Source organism: Uloborus diversus, chromosome 2, assembly GCF_026930045.1.
Source record: "Uloborus diversus isolate 005 chromosome 2, Udiv.v.3.1, whole genome shotgun sequence".
NCBI classification, from domain to species: Eukaryota; Metazoa; Arthropoda; class Arachnida; order Araneae; family Uloboridae; genus Uloborus; species Uloborus diversus.
Genome location: NC_072732.1, coordinates 129,174,737 through 129,191,067, shown reverse-complemented (window position 1 = coordinate 129,191,067; position 16,331 = coordinate 129,174,737). Strand labels below are relative to the sequence as shown.

The window sequence follows — 16,331 nt, the reverse complement described above, 5'->3', positions numbered from 1 at the left end:
GCGAAAATCGCCAAATGTTCTGTTCTGTTGGCTAAAAAGATGATCGATCCCCATGCAAATTCGTTCTGTGCACGTGTCGTGTCAGCTGGGTGCGGGTTGACGCGATTGGCATGTGCCGAGTCCGCATGTATAAGACACGTGTGTTAGAAGGAATGAATTGTTTAGAATGAGAGTGTGGGCGGTTGTGAGGTTGATAGGAGTTTTTTTTTCTTTTTGTCTTAGGCAATTCTGTCTTTTTAATTGTCTCGTAAATTGTTATGTTTGTTTTAGTGTTCAAGAGGGTTTTTTTTAACTGCTACATGGACAGTAAACGTTGGGAATATGAGAAAAAGAATTTTGCTAACGCCAAATAATTGCAGAAACCCGCAAATTTTCTTACAACCCTTGTTGGGCTTATTCTCTTAGAGAATCATTTGGCGAATTATCGCTTGCGCCCGGCTAACGGAAAAGTACCTAAATATGTTATTGGCTGTGAGTTTAATCAAACATTATTTTACAATTTGGATACATATCGCCTCAGAACTCCTATGAGGAACAGGATGCATCCCAATGACTCGAAATCAGACAAAACAATGCAGAGTTGGAATTGCTTTCGAAACCTGAAAAATTTGAGACATGCGGGGAGTATTCCGGACTGTTAAAAGTTAAACGCGACAAAAATGTAAGATATACATTGTAGTCCGTAGGAAAAACTTTGGGTTAGTCACTCCACGTCAAAGCAACGCAACTTTTGGCAAAAATTTTCCTCACCATCTCGGATTTTGCTGAAATTTAGAGGTAGTATTTATACAGACATAGAAAAATGTAAATTTTTTTCGAAAAATACGAAACAGTTTTGAAGATACAGCGCTGTAAAAGTACCAAAAATAGGTCAAAACACGTGAATGACATAATTTTCAAAATGACGTAGAATATTTTCTAATTAAGATAGAGAGCTGAAACAAGTGCCATTTGACAGCCTTTCTATTGACCGTTCCGATGATACCCGACATGATTAGGCCTGAAAAGAATTTTTAATTAAATTTAGATTAAAATTTAAATTTCTCAAAATGCGCCAATTCCATTTTCTTCAATTTTTTTTGAAAAATGTTTATATATTACTGAAATGGCTGTAGAAGTTTCAAAATGGGATCACAATGGGTTCATATTGAAATATTTCGCTAAACATAGCACTGTCGGATCTAAAACACTATCATCACATAATAGAGCATGCTTTAAATAGAGGAAAACATTTACCCAAGGCATGAAATTAATGCTATTTTAGTTGAATATTGTCAAGTAACTGATTATAAGAGTGTTTCCTAGTTTTCAGTTATTTTACGTGTTTGTGAAAAGGGTTAGGAGGAGTTTTTTTTTTGAGCAATCACGATTGCTTATTGCTTTCATTTGACTGTCCTTGACGTTACGGTTCCTTTTTCAACTTGGAGCAGGGCTGCAGCACCACCGTCCACCGGCGGCGGCGCAGCTGGTCCTGAGCACTGTCCACCGGAATCCACTTTTGCTGGGCGGTGGCGTCCATGTCCTACACACGCATGCTCATATACACTCCCCTACATGCGCACGCCTTTACACACGCCTACGTGCACACACGTAAGCCTACACACACAACAATACACACGTAACCACCCAGGAGGAGGGACATGCTTGGGGGGGGGGGAGCCGTTTCTAGACAAAATAACTCTAATCAGTAGGGTCTTGTCGCAACTCGTGATTGCGAAAAACATAATTTGAATTCAAAGTTTCGGAATTCAAATTAGAATTAATTGAGAGAAGTAGGTCACAGATTTTACTTTTTTTTTTTAATTATTATTAATTGTAAAAATTATTTATTTGTTTGAAAAATTTATAATTATTTTAAACCTGTTGAATAGTACTGATAAATGTGGATAAAAGTTTGGAAGTAGAATCACTTAATATTTTAAATCTATTGTAATAGGTTTTAAAGAAAAATAACGTAATAAAATTAGTGGAACAAATATCTTATTCTATGTTTCTTCTTCAATTTCTTTTTATTTGATAAATTTTGTGGTTTTGTAATTGTTACTTACTTTAAAAGGGGAGTGGAAGGAGGGGGGGTGGTAAAAAATTTAGTTATTAGTCATGTGAATGATACTTTGCTATATAAAGAAATCAGGGTTGGTCGGATTGGACCCAATGGGTTTTTTTTTTGAAAAAAACCCATTATTTAGCCCACTTTTGGGTTTTTAATTTTCTGAAAAGTTTTTTTAAAAAAATTTAATTTAAATATTTTTACAATTTAAACTTCTTTTTTATTTGGTCTTCACCACACGCAATGGGCATAAAAAATGAATTTTGAACTTTAATAGTATTTCTTAACTCTTAACGGCATTAAAAAATACTTCAAAGATTTTAAATAAATATATTTAACTTCTTTCTTTAACTGGTCAATAAATAACTGAAATTATCTTTACTAAGTCCTGACACGTGTGATTTTCTCAATATTTGTAGATTGTACAGAGCAAACTGCTCTAGCTAAAAAGGCTTTCATGTGAATTATTTTCTGCAACCAACACCTCACAAATCACGAATAAACAAGGTATATTTTTTAGAAATTAACAGGTTTACAAACGGTCGGACAGAAAACAGAATAGGATGTACGGTATTTTCATTATCTTAGAAAAAAGTTTTAACATTTGTTACTCTGTACACAGAAATAGAAAAACAGGCATTATAAAATTCAAAGAAATGTCTTGATTAAGCTGGAATTCAGTAAAAAAGGATTTAAACTACTTGAAGTTCTACAGTAGTTTTGCATAACAAAATGAAATACAATAAAGTAAAATGCAAAAAAAAAAAGTTATTAAAAACGAATCACTTGAGAAGTAACTGCCTTAACTGTTGGTAATCATGGAAACTAAAAAATCTGAAACTTCACCATTCTTGGGTTTTGTTGTCTTTTATACTTTTCTTCAGAATACGCTGAATTTTAACTAGTTTTTTAGCTTTTTTTTTACCCCAAGACAATTTTTGCCCTTCGTCTATATACTTATGCTACAATATGCTACATTTACCCCACATTTTCCCTAAAAAAGACAAAAAATCCACATTTCTTTTAAAAAACACAGCTTTAGTTGGTTTTTTTTTGGGGGGGAGGGGGGTTTTATTTAAAAAAACCCAAAAAACCCTGGGTCCATGGGCTTTTTTAAAAAACCCGGGTTTTGCCAACCCTGAAAGAAATATTTAAAGTTTTTGGCTTAACAATAATTAAGTCAAACACAAGATTTAAAAAAAAAATGATGAAAAGTGTAATTAGATTAAAAATTTTGTTAGCATACACTGGTGTGCAAAAATTAAGGACGAGGTGGTTTTTTCAATATAACTTTATACAAAAGCTTTCCAAATCAACACATTTAATACCGTAAGATCCCCAATACGCAAGGACATGTGTAATGTAAGCAACACTTACTAAAAGAGAAATCAGAGGGATAAAAAGAAGCTTTATTGAAAAAGTAGCATGGAGCGCAATGTGACTGAAGGCCGAAACATCCCTGTGATGGGTGTCCAGTAGGGGTGCGACGTCGATGTTTTAGAAACATCGATGTTTTTGTTAAAACATCGATGTTTTACTTTCGATGTTTTCGGAACATCGATGTTTTGGTTTCGATGTTGATGTTTTTGTACTATAATTAAAAATTATAGTAAAATTTGCTCTAATTTCCTTGCTAGGTAATTAAGTTTACGTATGGAATTGCTCCAAAAATTTCATTTATTTGCGCACATTTAAAAACAACGATTTTGCTGTGTAAAGGATGATTTTTGGGAAGATCACTACATGATGGTAAAAGATAACTGGAGGGTGAGGAAGAGGTCAAAGCTATTGGAAGAACTCGACACTGGTAGTCTGTTGCCAGAACTTGCAGTCGATTCTAAGACTCCAATTCTTAAACTAAAGGAGAATCCTATATATTACTACGGTGAATATTATTACTGTACAAGATCAGAACTGTTAAAAGTTGTGTCGAAGAATTTGATAATGATGGCGACTTTTGTTTTTTCTCTGTTTGGTGGAATAGTCAGCGAAAAGAGAAATTCACTTAAACACCAAATATTGGGTGTTACTTATTGTCTACCCAAGAGCGGATACAGACTAACATTTTAGGGGGGCTCATGCTAAAGAGCGACCCTCACCCCTTTTCCATGAATAAACTTATGGTTTTTGTAAGAAAAATTTCCGAAACTGCTTAGGTGTTTAAAAAATATCACATTGGTCAGGGATATGGCACCGAATTGGACAAAAACCTCACGAATAAATTTTATAAACAATTAAAAGTAGTAGTATTTCAAGTATTTACTTTTAAAAATAATTCAAAAACTGAAATCACTTACATTTTGTCCATAAAGTGTTTGAATACAATGCGAACGGATAATATTGTCGACTTTTTTGGGGGGGGAGGGGGGGGGGGGGGTCATGACCCCTATGACCCTCTTTTTGTATCCGCCATTGTCTATGTGGGCACCTCTGCGAGAACTTATGTATAATGAGGTTTTGTGCTAACACGACACTCAAAGTTTACATTTCTTGCACGATAATAAATCCTAAACACTGATTTAAACTAAAACTATTTACAGCACTTTTAAAAATAAACTCAGCACGACTAAAAACTGAACAATTTAAAACTTACAACACAAAGAAATTCTAATATATAGAGACTTACAGAAAAAAAAATATTTACGGACTAAAATGTTTTATCGATTGAAGCGATGCCTGAAGCTTTGGATATAGTTTCACAAAAACTATCATTGATTAAATTTGTTGCTTATAAAAAGCAAACGGGCGTCAGACACTTCTTTATTACTTTTCATTATACTAGCTCCTGAACTCAGCGCTGCAGACTAACTGTCTCAAGAAAAGCTATCTTTACTGTCTACATATTTTAAATACACATGCTATAAATAGAAAAGTGACAGTTAATACCTCCCCCTCCCCAAAAAAAAAATCGAGAACTATTTACTATTTATTATGATTTCGGTCCGGCTTTTTTTTTTTTTTTTTTCAAGTAGTCATTTTCACTACTCAAATGCAATGAAGCTTGAAACAGATTACAAAGTATTGCCGCAGATTTTGACGAGAGGAGGAGGTCATGACTTCCATGATTGCCCCGTCCTCCTTGTATACACTTCTTACGGTTTCAATCAAGTTTTTAATTTTTCCGAGCAAACATTCAAATACTGTTGCAGGTTGGGGGGGGGGGGTTATGACCCACTTGACCCCCTCAGTTGTATCCGCCACTGAGTCTACCCTCAACAAGCCGTCCCTGAATTACTCACAATTTGTGTTTAATTATATTGCACTAACAGTTCAAAACATATTTCTTGCTCTTAATAATAATTGTCAGAATTAATTTTGTACTTTTAATATAATTTGCATAACTCTTTCTCATCATACAATTGACGGTAAGTGCTATGATATATTTTTTCACAGATTTAACTAGTTCGTATTAATTGTTGCATGTCTTATTATCATTTTTTGTCTCAACATAGTACCAAGATGTTGCGAAATTATTCCTTTTAAATTGCATTTATGATTTGCAGTAGTTTCAATATATTCGTGGGGTTCGTATTCTTTTGTATTGCTTAAATTAGACGCAATGCCAAAAGAATTCCCTGATCCATTAAGAAACATTTGTTAGAGATTATCATCTATGTAAGTTTGTAGTGTAGTATGCTAAAAAATGTATGTTAAATATTGACAAAAAGATCGATGTTTTAAAACATCGATGTTTTTTGGTCGATGTATCAATACCATCAATGTTTTAATTTCCAACATCGATGTCGCACCACTAGTGTCCAGCAAGAAACATCCGGTCTTTAGTAGGGGATATGATCTCCCCCGACTGCTAGGCAGGTTTCACAGCGTCTGCCCATGCTGAGAGTGAGGGTGTCAATGAGTTGTTGAGGCATTGCTGCCCATTCGTCTTGCAGTGCCAATCGAAGCTCACGAATCGTTACTGGTGGTAAGGTACGAGCTGCCAAGCGTCTGCCTAGAAAATACCATACATGCTCGATGGGAATGAGATCCAGAGATCGTGCCAGCCAATCTATACGTTCAATATCCTCACATTCTAAGAGCTGTTCGGCAGCTACTGTGCGATGACATGGTGCATTGTCATCCATGAAAAATAACTGCGGACCCATAGCGCCTCTAAAAAGACGCACATATGGAAGAAGAATCTCGTTACAATAACGGGTCCCGTTGACCGAACCTGCGTTGAAGATGTGAAGGGCTGTACGACTACCAAGCATGATGCCTCCCCAAACGAGAACACAGCGACCTCCATACCTGTCCCTTTCAATGATGTTCGAGGGATGATTGCGGCTTCCCCGCTCTCTCCAGCTGAGTATGCGATGAGAATCGCTACTCAGAATGAATCTGCTCTCATCTATCAAGAGTACTCGTCCCCATTCATTGTCTCTCCAATTCCGATGTTCCCGGCACGACAGAGAACGCTTTCTCCGATGGGCATGCGTTGCACACCGTATAGGGCGTTGTGCAAACAGACCACCACCGTGCAGTCTTCTGGCCACAGTAAAACGCGATATCGGTCGTCCGTGTGTCTAGCGATTTCTCCCGCTGTCTGCCGCCTGTTTCTTCTGGCCTGTAAGACAATATGATTCGACCTTGGGTAAAAGCATCCAGATGTTTAACAGATTGATTATTCGCTATTTCTCGCCGAGGCAGCAACTCGGTATGATTTTAACTGCTATACGGCACGCAATCTCTTTGCCAGAAATACTGATCTTACACCGACAACATGCTTTATACTACTCGGACACTCCCCCATTACGTCTACCTGCATATCTGCGCATGTGCTACCGTACATCACCTTAATCTCCCGATTGGTCTTTCTGTCCGCTCTGCCTCTTCGTTCAGCTGATATGCTATTCGACTTCGTCCTTAATTTTTGCACACCAGTGTATGTTGTTAAATTTATAATAGGCATTACTGAGCAAAAGTGTCCAAAATTGTACGCATCTGGACATGATTTGTACTCGAAAAATCTTGACAAAAAAGGAGCATGTCTAGATATATTTTGTAAAGAATAAAACCTCTTTGTTTCAAGCTCAGTATCCAATCTGATTAGCTCTGAACCACATATATCTTTCATTGAAACTAACCAAGGAAATAATGAATATGCCGAGTTTGAGACATATTATGAGGGAAAAGAAATTGTAATTTTAGTTTTACATTCTAATTCATTTGTATGTGCCCAAAATTTAATACATTTTGTAACATTAAAAATTGTCTTGGTATATCAAGTGATTATCAAAATTGGGTATGATGTAAATTTATGTTAAATTTTAAAATTGGATGATTGAAGATACTTGACTATGCAGTGTTTTAAACTACTTTAAAATGAAGATAACACAGTAAGAGATATATGCTTCTAACTGGATGACAGAGAAAGGCTGTACAGTAGAGCGGAGTGAAAATAACGAAATTGAGAAACATGTTTAGCATGTATGTGGAAAAGTTGCCTCTTACCAAGCCTATTTATCACACAAAATTTCAGTTAAATCAAACAATATCCTTAGCTGCCCATTTGAGGTTCAATTTCAAGAATTTAGCCTCATTTTCCACCAAACTTGCGAAAATCAGCTGATAAAATATAATTATCTCAAATTTGAATCTACGAATGGTTGAAATTAATTTCTAGAGAAGTAAATACCTAATGTATAGTTAGTGGAACGACCTTGGTAATTGCAAAATGGCCTTCAAATGTGCATTAAGAGCGCACATCGCATGTGCTGTCTCAGCTCTGGTTTGTCCTTTCTTTGAGTTCACTGCTATCAACTAGGGTCATTGTTCTACTTTGTCTTTCTTATTTAAAATGTTCTATTTAAATTCAAACTTATGGGCAATTCCATGAAAAGTGAAACCAGTAGGTCAAAATTTCATATTGCAGTTATTTTGCTATATTATACATCATTGTAAAGCTTGCAATGTGTAGTTTCAGAATATTGCATTGCTTTTTTAATAAAAATTAAATAATAAATTTTTTTCCTAGTTGGAAGTATGATAGTCGGGTCTTCAAAACAATCAGAAAAAAATACCCCATTTTCAAACGCTTATTTCTAATAGCAAAATAAAAATAAATAAAATTAATTGCAGTACAGCTTAAATTATTAACATAATACTATAATAACATGCATTTATTTTTATTTTTTTGCAAAATGAAATTAGGCAATTAAAATTTTTAAAAAATGAAGTTCAATGTTACGTCCGTAACAAAAATTTAGCAAAAGTTGTTGTTGCTTCCTAAAAAATCAAAATTAAAAGAAATCCTTTTTTGTCCTTTTAGCAATTCATCAGAGTAATTGTTTACCATAGTTTAAAACATTAGAATTTCTTTAGTTTTTAAAAAAAATGGCGTTACAGACGTAACATTTTTTGTTACGGACGTAACAAAAAGCAGTACGTTACGTCCGTAATACATGTATATTTTCAATTAAAAGGAAAAAAATACAGGATAGGCAATGAAAATATAGGGTTTGACATGTAATATGATATAAAAAAACTTCTGATACTGTGATTTTCAAAATTTTATAAATATTAGTGGATATTTAATTTCATTTTTTAAAATTATTGAAATACACATCGTCGCCTCAGAGCAACATTAAGACATCTAATCCTAGGAATAAGACAAGATATCCTACTGTTGCTCTGAGGTGTTCCTCTCAATGTAAGATTTTTTTTGTCCTCCAAATCCTAATTCAATTGGTGTTAATAATCCTAGATTAGCAATTAATGCTTAATAACATGCATTAAAATATTCTAGAGGGTTCCTTAATTTCTTAAACTTTGCTTCATCAATGCACTATGACACAAAAAAAATGGTGTTCTCCCAGTAGATTTTTGTGAACATTCCTTGATCATTTAACACGATGAAATCCAAAGCATTTTGTGCGTAATTTTTATCAATAAAGTTTTTTTTTTTTAAATTTATATTACAGATATTATAGTTTTTCTCTTCAAACTTCTATCATTCTGAAAGCATAGCCAAACTGATATTACTTCTTATTTAAAAACTAACTTAGAGATAAGAATTTGTCCTGTTTAATAGTTTAAACCAAAGTTACTGAGTTACTTTTTATTGTTATTTACTCTCCAAAAAAAAAAAAATAATATTTAGATTACTGTTTCATTGATGTGTTGAATATTTTATAGTTTTAAAACTTAAATTAAAAAGCATAATAAGATTAGAGTTAAAAATACTAAATATTAAACTAGCTACATCTGATCCTCAGATAAGAAGGCAAATTTAGTTTTGAAGCAAGATTTAGATTACTTAGGCAAATGTTGGCCAAAATGCATTTTTCCGATGTCAGTTTCGACAGTTTTTTTTTCCACCTTTGGCAAAAACGTGCCAATTCTATTAAAAAGCGATCGCAATCAAAGGCAACCGTTAAACTTTAAAAGAAATTTGGCAGTTAATATATTTGTTGAGAGATAGAGAAAATCATCGAAAATTCTTAAACTGTAAAAGTTCTTCCTTGTAGAAGACCCCCCTCCCCCGCTCTCCCTCCATGTTCATGTTAAAAATTTGAAAAATTTATTTGTAACTGAATAATTCCACTTTTGTTTTGCTTAATTTCCCCTTGGATAATTTCACTTTTTATGACGCACCAATTTATATTTTATATTTATTTACATGGTGGTATATGGACGGGGGCTGCTCCCTACCTCCCCAAATCTTTAAAAACTATTAAAGTGTAACTTAAATGGTCAAAGTAATGTGTTAATCTAGACCAATGCACTCTCTTAACAAAAATTATTAGTATACATAAGCTTTTATTTGCTTTGTGCAATTAGTATATCAGACATGTTACGTCCGTAACACTTTTTTGTTACGTCCGTAACAAATATATAAATTTCTATCATAAATTTTACAAACAGTATCCATGAAAACTTTATGGTTTTAGAAAGCTTAACATCTCTAGAACAAGTATTTCAAAGAAAATTTTAGAAATCTATGAATAATTCACAGGAATATTGGCAATTGTATGACAATGTATACATTTTGCTGTTTTCTGAGTTACGTCCGTAACAGGCAGTTTTTAATTTTTGTTACTTTTTCTAATAAAGCAATCTGCACCCAAATTTTTGATAGCATTAATAACATCCAACTATACAACAGGAAAAAAAATTGTAGCTTTTTAAGAAACCAAATTGAAATTATGAGTGTTTTAAGTCTGTGATTGTTACGTCCGTAACGGTGGAATTGCCCTTATATGTTATCACTTCAAATGTAAATGAAAAGGCTGATTTTACACATGAACAGTTTGAAAAAAAAAAAAATACAATTACAAGTCAAGATTTTTCTTCACCAAAGTAAATGAGATAGATACGTTATCTATTAAACTGTAAAAGTATTCACTTCCGATAGTACGTGATGAGTTAGGTTTAATATAATTGAGTATACTCTAATAACATAATCTATTGAAACTTTCACATTTTCAGATGGGCATTTTCTTGAAATATGTAACCGAAAAGATCTAATAGCTTTCGTTAGCCTTCTGCAATGACTGTATTCTTTTTTAACAAACTGATTGAAATATTTCCATTCGAAATTATATTCCATATTTTGTAGACATACCATTGATCTGTACAAGGTTTACCACAGTCAGCTTTCCACATTATTCTAGTTTGTCCCAAATTTCTAATCAGTATCCTTTATCCCAGCTGTTTTTCCACCCTTATGTTATAGTATTTGGCGTAATGGTAATTCATTTGTATGTAACTAACAAATAAACCATTGCAATGAACGACCAATATAAATCTCAATTTTCCTTATTACTTCCCTTTTCAAAAAATATGTATTAATCACTGTTTGCACTTAACCCATAGCTTGTAACTTAGAATCATCAATAGTTTTCTTTCAAAATGCTGTTATGCCTATCTTAATCTTATGAGAGCTACCAGACACAGGAGGGTACGGTACATCATACTTTGATACAGGTTACAATAGTAACTAGTATCAAAGCATGATGCTGTAAAAAAATTTGATCTTATATTGTTTTTTAAGCTTTATTTTTTCAGTCCTCAATTTGAATCAAAGTATTGCCTATTCGACCGTCAAAGTATATCATATTCTGCTGAAGAGTTATTCTTCATTTTTCTTTTCAAGTCAATGTTTCTTTTTTCTTATTTACCTTATGATTTTGCTACGATCGACTACCTTGACTTAATCTTCTTGGTTAGTTATTCCCATATCTTTTAAAGCAGCATTTATAATAATTGAGGATGATATATCAGACCGGGACCAGATACAGACTTCCAGACTACCACATTAAGAAGAGAATCATGCTGAAAATTGACCCCCCCCCATTCCCCCGCACACACACATGAACAATCCTACGGTCTGGGATACAAACAATTTTTGAAACTGCTTGGGTGTCAATGGAAAGCATCAAATTGGCCAGGAATAAAGCACTTAGTAGGGCACAAACGTTAGTAATTAATCTCATAAGCAAAAAAAAGAAGAAATATTTCAGATATTTAATTTAAAAAATAATAAATGGAAAGAATTACTGAAATCTTTTTTTTTTCCTTTCAAGTATTGTTTACACGTAAAAACAATGTCTTCATTTACATTTGAAGTAATAATTCAGAGTTAAGAAAGAATACAGTCATTGCAGAAAGCTAATGACCGCTAATAGATCTTTTTAGTTATATATTTCAAGAAAATGCTCATCAGAGAACTTGAAAGTTTCAACAGAATATGTTATTATATTATACATACGCTATAAAATAAAACCTAATTCATCGTGTATTATTGGAAGTGAATACTTTTACAGTATAATAGAATAACTTATAGAACGGAATAGAGTAACGTCAAGAAAACATTGTATTGGTCAATTCTGGCCAACAATACAAAACGCGTGAGAGAGCTGACTGAGCCCTCAAGAGCCTTAAAGGGGATGAAGGGCTGAACTCGGTAACTATGTTTAAGAATTCAAGATTATTATATTTCAATGGAATTCAGCTGCTTGACGCTTGTCTCATTTACTTTGGTAAAGAAAAATCTTGACTTCTAATTGTGTGTGTTTTTTTCTTTTCGAACTGTTTATATGTAAAAACAGTCCTTTCATTTACATTTGAAGATCTAACATAATAGTTTGAAATAAATCAAGCTAAATAGAACATTTTAAATAAAAAAAGACAACAAATTAGAACAAAGAACCTAGTTGATAGCGGTAAACGCAATGAAAGGACAAACCAGAGCCGAGACAGCATATGCGATGCGTGCTCTTGATGCACATTTGAACGCCATTTTGTAATTACCTAGGTCATTCAACTAACTATACATTAAGTTTTTAGTTCTCAAGAGTTCAACCATTCATAGATTTAAATGGTAAATAATTATATTTTATCAGCTCATTTTTGTGAGTTTAGCGAAAAATGAGGCTAAATACTTAAAATTGAACCACAAATGGGCAGCTACAGATAATGTTTGATTTAGCTGAAATTTTGTATGATAAATAGGCTTGGAAAGAAACAACTTTTCCACATACAGGCTAAACATATTTCTCAATTTCGTTTTTTTTCACTCAACCCTACTGTACAGTTCAATAAAATGCCAAAATTTGTATTTTTTCAAAATACAAGTCTCTTTTCAAAAAAAGATAAGCCAGCAAGCTGAAAGTATTACAGGCTCCAAATATTTGGATCAAAATTTTACTCCCAAGAACTCTGAAGCCGTTGAAATATTAAGTGCTTCAAAACAAAAATTTGGGAGAATCCCCAATTGCTAAAAGCAAATCAAAAAATTAAGATCAAATAATATCAAAAAAGATTAGTTTTGCATTGAAATGTAAACCTTTTACAAGCATAAAATACATTCAGAGAGCGAGAATGAAACAAATGGGGAAACACTTTAAGATTCTAAAAATTTAATTTTCTGATTTTACTCCTGGTGTTAAAAAAAAATAATGAGGCCTGAGTCACAGAGTATGCAAAATATGACCTTTCAAAACTCCTATTTACATGGTTAGGAAATTGAGGGGGGGGGGGGGGGGACACACTCCTACAAGATAAAGGTACCCTATCCTTAAAACTTGGGGAAAATCTTCCAATTACAATTGCAGGAAACTTACAGATCTTCTATGAATGAGATGAAATAAGCTGAATACTACCAGGAGTAAAAGGTTGTATGTGCATACAAACATTAGGGAATATTAAGACTAAACCTTGCATACTAGCAGGTCAGAGTAGAACTCCAGGGGTCTGGTCAGAGGATATTTGGGTCCGTTAACAGACCCTTCACAAAAATCCGATCAACCAAAACGGACCTTTCACAAAATCCCGATCAAACAAAACGGACCTTTCACAAAATCCCAATCAAACAAAACGGACCCTTCACAAAATGCTGATAAACAAGATCGGATCTGTAAAATTGTTTATTGAAAGAGCAAATCTGAAAGCAAAATAACGCATATTTCTGTGTATAAACCGATAATTTTTGGAACCTTTTTTAAAGTCAAATTAGAAGGATCAGCTTATACAAAATCGGCTAATTTTGAAAAAAAAAAACAAAAAAAAAACGGCACTCTTGGGATGCTCCTGCAAGCGATAAATAATTGCTACTTCCAAATAAATATAATGGTTGTTTGTTTTAATCACAGCTAATTAGCAGCGGTGTTTTTGTAAACTTTTCTGAAAAGGCTATTGGTAAGCACTCCCCCCCCCCCCCCCGCTCATGATTTAATAAACAATAATAATATATATCAGCGAAATGAACTTAGAACTGCAAAGGGATAGTAAGGGTGAGGAAAAAATATGATCGCTTCAGATAGTGTTACCAACTTTAAAATTATCACGACTTAGCGTCTGGCGTTGAACCTTTATAATGACTTGATTAGAAAATATTCTCATCATTTTGCCAGCTTGTCAATATTTGCCTTTTTAAGGTGCGGTGCGATGTTTAATTGTTATTTTGGGAGAAAATTATATGGGTTTTTATTTTTCGATGCTAACAAGGATGATTAACTTTAAATAAACTCTTTTAATTACCGTTGCTTTTTTCTTTGGATGTCTACATTTTGAAAAATGCAATCTTTTAACATCCGATATGAGAATCATATTTTGTTCTTTTTTCAAGCTAACTTCGCTTTATTAGGATTCAAATAAATGAAAAGTCTCTTTATTTCTGTCAGAACTCTCATTTCAAGTTTTTAAAGCAAAATTCTATTTTCTGTTATGAGTCAAAAATTAAAATGCTAAATAGATGGTTTATTTTATTTTATTTTTTGGGTCAACTGTGTCCACAGATATTAATGATATGTTTATCATAGGACTCTAAAATGCAATTTTAAAATAATTTTATCAAAAATATGTCTTTTACAAGCCGTTTTTATACTTTTGATGCCTTCACTTTGAGAATTGCGATCTCTTTGCATCCGCTATGGGAATCCGATTTTTCGAATTTTTAATGATTATTACGCTTTGATAAGAGGTAAACAATTGAAATATCTTTTTATTTTTGTTAAAATAACGGAATTTATAAGTTTTAAACGAAATTCTGTGCTTTTTAAGAGCGTCTTGGGTCAAAAAGTTGAATGCTGAACCCCATTCTGAATTTTATTTTATTTATTTATATTTTTGTTACAATTATTTTAAGTACTGTACAGAAATATATCTAGTATAATTTAACATAATGTAGAATGGTAGATAAATATTGATACTTGAAAGAGCGATGCCCCCCCCCCCCCCCGCCAAATATCAGAAAAAAATCCAGAATGATTTTCTTGACGTAGAAGAGGAAAACACTCAACTTTAAGTTTAATTGATGCAGTTTGTGCCATCTCTAAATTCTAAAATTTCGTTTTAACAAAAATTTTTTTTTTTTTTTTTTTTTGCGAAATTTTTTGATTTTTCACAAAATTATTTGATTTTTCACAAAAAACGGACCCTGTGAAAACATGAAGATAGTCGATGTCTGGCGGTGTATTTCATGAAGATAGTCATCGAGAATGTGATTATCTAATACCAGTAGCTTAAAAACATAAGAGTAATTCCACTTTCAAACTTATACCCAAATTTAGCATAAAGATACGACAAATTAAAAAACACTAAATTTCAGGAAAATAAAAGTATCCCCCCCCCCCCTCCATTTCACTAACACATATTGACCAGGACGGTCCCAGTTTTCAGACAAAATACCGATGTCCCAGCCGGTTTACTTTGCGTTCCGGAAAAAGATAAATCTGAGAACAGGTGACAAAAAAGATTTAAAATGATTAACGGTGAAGGATTATTTAAGGTAATTTTTTGATCCTTTGTCTCTTTAACAAATAAAACTAGTACTGGATTAGCGTTTGTTGAGATCTTAACAACAAAATCAAAACCGAAAAAAGTTCTAGCTAATGTAAAAATTGTTCAAACTTTTACACCTCATTCAGTGTTTTTTCTAACTAAAGTAACTTATAAATAATAACGTGTAAGAAATAAAATTTTGGAAATTATATGCTTGGTTTTGGTTTATAATAATTCACATCATTGAGAATGAAATATGCTCTAAAAAACACTAAAAACTAGCCAAGGGTGTATACCGTTTTGAATACCAGCGACACTGGGGTTCTGGTGTCCCGGTTGAACATTTCAGAAATCTGGCAAGCCTAGACATTATCCAACTAAAATAAAATGAAGCATGTCTTGGATAAATGTCTTCCTCTACTTCAAACATGCTGTATAATGTGATGATAGTGTTTTAGATCCAACAATGCTATATTGAATGAAATATTTCAGCATGAACCCATTGTGATCCTATTTTGAAACTTCTACAGTCATTTCAGTAATATATAAACATTTTTCAAAAACATTTTGAAGATAATTAAGGTGGCTCATTTTGAGAAATTTAAAATTTAATTTAAATTTAAGTAAAATAATTTTTTTTTAGACCTAATCATGTTGCATATCATTGGAAAGGTCATTACAAAGGCTTTCAAATGACACTTCTTTGAGCTCTTTATCTTAATTAGCAAAAATTCTTGGTCATTTTGAAAATTTAGTCCATTTACATGTCGATCTATTTTTGGTACTTTCACAGCGCTGCATCTTCAAAACTGTTTCGTATTTTTCAAAAAAAAAAAAAAAAAAAAATTACATTTTTCTATGTCTATATGAAATACAACCTCTATACTAAATTTCATCAAAATCTGAGAAAGTGAGGTAAATCAGTGCGTTGGTCTGACACGGAATGACCTGTTATTTAAAAGATTTTTCCAGGCCCATCTATAAACTTTGCCCCCCCCCCCCCTCCTGCAGCAAAATATGTAGGGTCCCTCCCCAGAGGGCAACAGTGAATATTTGC

General features: G+C 33.0%; 1 protein-coding gene across 1 annotated transcript in view; it reads right to left on the bottom strand.

The window, feature by feature from the left end:
* The window catches only part of LOC129217332 (dnaJ homolog subfamily A member 1-like), a 47,445-nt gene that overhangs the window by 29,548 nt on the left and 1,566 nt on the right, over positions 1–16,331 (bottom strand). The gene's annotated exons all lie outside the window — the stretch shown is intronic.